Below are 4,628 nucleotides of genomic sequence, written 5' to 3'. Positions count from 1 at the left end.
TGACTTGGCACTATAGATGACCAAATCTATACAATGCAAATTCAAATTTTCATAAATTTCACCAAATTTTATGATTCAATGAGTTTTTAGTAATTTTATTGATGTGAGAACAGCTAACTGGCAACTGGTTGTTTTTTTATGGAATCTTTTACGTGTCGGGAAGAGAACTAGAATTCTAGTGCCACCAATTGGAAGTAGCAATCCGACTTTAAGGATTGCTACTGCCAATAGGTGGCACTAGAGTTCTAGTTCTCTTCCTCTTTGAAGAGACAATTTGCATATTTCCCAGAGGAGCATTGCGGTTTTAAGTCTCCTCATCTCGGCATGTTTAACATGTCAATCTCCACGAAGGAGAAATGATACTTCTTGGATATACGTGTCGGGAAGAAAATTCTCACTTCTTTTGTCTCTGGTTTTGCTCTCTGCAGTGTTTACTAGAGATCATAGAATTTTAGGGTTGTGTTGGGGTGGTCTGCAAGTCAGACCCTCAGGGATATTGGATGGCTGCCAAATGAGTGATTTCTCCGGAGTGATGGACACAGACAGATGTGATATCTGATCAAGCCATAAAGAGTTTTAATGAGGACATTCAGTTATATACACTTTTGAGTAGGCGTACACATTATGTCCGAGCGCCAATCAGCTGTTTATTACGTATGAAATCATCCTTAATTCATCAGGGGCTTCTGATATAAGGGGTAACTTGGGTTTATCCATGTCAGGGGCTAAGAGTCTTAGTTTTATCTTTATTAGGCCTGACTCTCGTCAACAACTTTAATCAGCAGTCAGCAGTTCTAATCAATAATCACGTTGTCAGCAGGTATGATTTAGCAGTCTCAGACATGTTGGGACATATGCTGTCAGCCTAGGAATCACGTATATGAATTATAAGGACATACAGTATATCAAGGTGGTCCCTGATTTCCCCATCAGTCCCCCCTTTTGAGATTAGATATGATTCTACCCCTAGCCCACAGGTGCTGTCACTGGCCTAGTGCCAATGTCGGACTTTCTTGTCAATTCTTCGGCTGAATCCCCCATAGGATGGGGAGATCATATCCCATCTCAATCATATCATGTGTTCATAGTCATCATTGCGGGGTTTCATCTGCATATACATAGTCTTATTAATGGACGCATCGATCAGTCTCTGGAGGAGCCCTCTGATGCAGGGCATGCAGCAGCATCCGGCGATCACAAGGATTCCTGTGACGACGGCGAGGGAGATGAGGAGGCTGGAAATCAGGTGACTCCATTTTCCGAACCATGATTCGAGCCAATCTGTGAAGGGATTGTCGATACCCGAATTCTTTGCCAGCTCCTCAGACAGTGATGTAAGACCCTCCAGTGCTTTAGTGATGCTCCCATCTGGGTCTGTGTTATTAGGGATGAAAGTACAACAGTAAGTGCCAAACATTTTACTGACACCTCCCTTTTCTGCTAGCAACATATCTAAAGCCATTCTATTTTGCCATGTCATTAATGAAGTAGGGCCTAATTGTTCTGCTATCCCTTTTATAGCATCTCTTGTATAATTTATGAACCTTTGCTGATTATAATATATGTAATTTATCCAGTCCACATTTTTGTTAAGTGTAGCCCACCAAAAGAAAACTGATTCAAACCCTGCTTCAATCTGGTTCCTAGCTTTATATTCATCTGGTACACCTCTAGGAACCCCTATGCTGTCTATGTAGATCCTTGGATCAAAGGATCCAGCAGGTGCTGATCTCTTATTTCTACGCAGAGTATCAGCATTCAGTTTACCCCTTTGTATCTCTTCTGATGAGATTATCTGAAATGGCATAAGTATCTGTGTTAGGGCACAGCTGCGAACCCAGTCTGCTGGCAATCTGGCTCTAAGTTGCATATCTCCGCATATCCACCATATATCACTCCTTGCTGTAGCCTGTCCCTGAAACCATTTGGCCTTGAAGCCCCCCGTGTCTTGGTCTATGGGGATGGCAGTGTCACAGAACTCTGACGTTAGGTTTCCTACTGATACTGGTTTACCTGCTCCCTTCCCTTGTCTCTGGAAACAGGTGTAATTCCCTGGGTATGCAAAAACTCTAGGGGGTACCTGATCAAGTTTTACAGGTGGATACAAAGCTGAAAGAGCATGACACAAAGTATTGTCAGAGGGGTCATATGTAGCATCGTACAAGGCTATAATGCATTGCAAGTCTGTTTGATCTGGTTCTGAAGACCTGAGAGGAATTGTTCCTAAGTGAGGTCTGGCAGTAGCACATGCAATACAGTTAGGCTACGTTCACATTTGCGTTGTGCGCCACAGCGTCGGCGCCGCAACGCACAACGCAAACAAAAACGCAGCAAAACGGATGCACAACGCTGCGTTTTGCGCCGCATGCGTCCTTTTTTTGATTGATTTTGGACGCAGCAAAAATGCAACTTGCTGCGTCCTCTGCGCCCGGACGCGTGCGCCGCAGTGACGCATGCGGCGCAAAACGCAAGTGTGACGCATGTCCATGCGCCCCCATGTTAAATATAGGGGCGCATGACGCATGCGGCGACGCTGCGGCGCAGACCGCAAATGTGAACGTAGACTTAGACTTATTATGCTGCCCTGCGGTAAACCTCATCAACATGAGCCACTCATTCCTTTCAGTATAGCCTGTTTCTATGGCTACCTTCTCCTCATAGCTCACTTCCCCAAACATGTTGAATTTTGGCCTTCCTACTGTTGTTGTCTCTTGGGGCTCCTTTCCTTCATTTCCACTCTGTTCTGGTGGGTACGCCCTTAACCAAAATTGACCTATTTGGGCCCTTTTACCCGGGGAATGTAGTCCCACTACATAAAGACCTTCATCCCCTGGAGAGGGTTCATTTATGGTTACGAGAAGAGGGTTGCAAGATGCCCCAGGGGAGAGATCCTCCACATTACAATCCGATCTGGCCCCCCATAGTGTAATATACAGTCTGTGAAGAAGAGGCTTCCCTGATGCACTAAGGCGAGTCTTAGCTTCTTCTGGCTCATATCCCCATGGTTTTCCCGTGCTCCAAGCTGCATCAGACCATGAAGGACAGTTCTCATTCCCTGGCCTGGTTACACAGATATATACCGCAGCCCCTTAGACAGTTGTTAAAAATTTGTAATTGGGGTTACTGCTCTTTTTCCCAAATTTAAGATTCCATTGAAATTTCACTAACCTACAAAAGTCAAATCTAAAAGTAGCAGCTTTCTCAGAGGCATCAAACGAAATTGTCGGTATCCCTGAGGCGTCTGTAGTTAGCATAGGTATCCGTCCTTCTTGGAATGAAGCTGTCAACATCAACAGGAGCAGGATTATCATTGTTCCACTCCCGGACCATACACTGGCTTGCATGACTCCAAGTAGGGTCTCCCTCAAACGGTACAGGTGTAGCTGTGGTGAGAGAACCGTGAGATTCCAGCTCCAGTGGTTTCCTTGCGTGTCTTTGGATTACTACACAACCTCCTGGAACAGAATCAAAAACTTATTCATGCATAAGCAACAGTCTCTCCCTGAGGCTCTGGACATAGCCACCAGGTTGTCTGAGAGGGGATGTTCTTCCCATGCGGCCTTAGTTACACAACATTTTGCATTACCTCCCTGCTGTCGTAGCTTTTTGGCATCTGGAAGGCTTTCGGTTACCCTGGGAAGAGATCAACACACACAGGCACATACATTCCTACCTGGGGGTAGTTGTATGAAGTCAATCTGCAGTCATTGAAACGAGTAGAAAGGCTTGGGCATGTGTATGTGGTGCATTGCCTATACTAACTGTGTTGTGCAATGGTGTACATGCCTGAGCAGAACCCAAAAGGGAGCATTATGAAGTTGTGAGTGACCCTCTCATCTACCATGGCACATATCCTTGGACCGGTGCGTCGGTTTGTGAGCCTCTTGGGCCGTCACAGAGTACAAAGATCTTGGCAGACACACCCGCTGTCCCACCTTCCACAAACCTGCATGGTGACGGGTACCACTCTGCGACCAGACCTTTGACTCCTCCCTGGTGGATTCCCGAGTCAGAGCCTGCAAGATACTTATTGTCAACTGGTTATACTCCGTGCTTACCATGGTATGTAGAGGTGCCTCAGGGGTCTCGTGTCGCCTGTTCGTTCCTGCAGCTTCCTTGGCTGCTTTGTTCTTCTTGTCCGTGCCTCGTGCCTTGTTGGTAGAGAGCCTCCAGTGTGTCCTTACCTCAACTATGGCAACCTCTTTTGGGAGCAGAAGTGTGTCCATCACCTGCTTAATGAGGTGCCAGTGTTTGACAGGAGTCATTGTGTCTGTAAGAAAACCTCTTGCCCTCCATGTGGGGCCAAAATCAATGGGTCACTCTCAAAAGATATCATGATGTTACATTAACGTTGTATCGTCTCCCTTTTGCCCCTCTAAGCGCTTCAATGAGTGCCACCAACTCCACCTCTCTTGTGGACATGCGAGGAGGGAGTGGTTGTGATTTTATTACCTCATGCTGTGTGACCACCGTATACCCAGTGTAGAGCCGTCCATCCTTTCCGATGCTCCTTCCACCATCTACAAAAAGCTCAACATCTGGATTACTGAGAGGTACACGGGAGACATGTGAGAAATCTGCATTTTCTTCTTGAGCCATAAGGGCTATACAATTTACAAAAACAACAG

General features: G+C 45.9%; 1 long non-coding RNA gene across 1 annotated transcript; it reads right to left on the bottom strand.

Annotated features, from left to right (window-relative positions):
• Nucleotides 1-245: 245 nt before the first annotated feature.
• Nucleotides 246-4,131, bottom strand: LOC143768703 (uncharacterized). Its single transcript, XR_013213994.1, has 3 exons — nucleotides 3,674-4,131; nucleotides 3,169-3,455; nucleotides 246-1,374 (listed from the first exon to the last, which is right to left on the bottom strand). It is a non-coding gene; the product is annotated as an uncharacterized LOC143768703 (long non-coding RNA).
• Between the last annotated feature and the right edge of the window lie 497 nt (nucleotides 4,132-4,628).

The sequence above is a fragment of the Ranitomeya variabilis genome, chromosome 4 (genome assembly GCF_051348905.1).
Source record: "Ranitomeya variabilis isolate aRanVar5 chromosome 4, aRanVar5.hap1, whole genome shotgun sequence".
Taxonomy (NCBI): Eukaryota; Metazoa; Chordata; class Amphibia; order Anura; family Dendrobatidae; genus Ranitomeya; species Ranitomeya variabilis.
The sequence above is the reverse complement of the archived record's forward strand: the minus strand, read 5'-3'. Positions and strand labels throughout refer to the sequence as shown.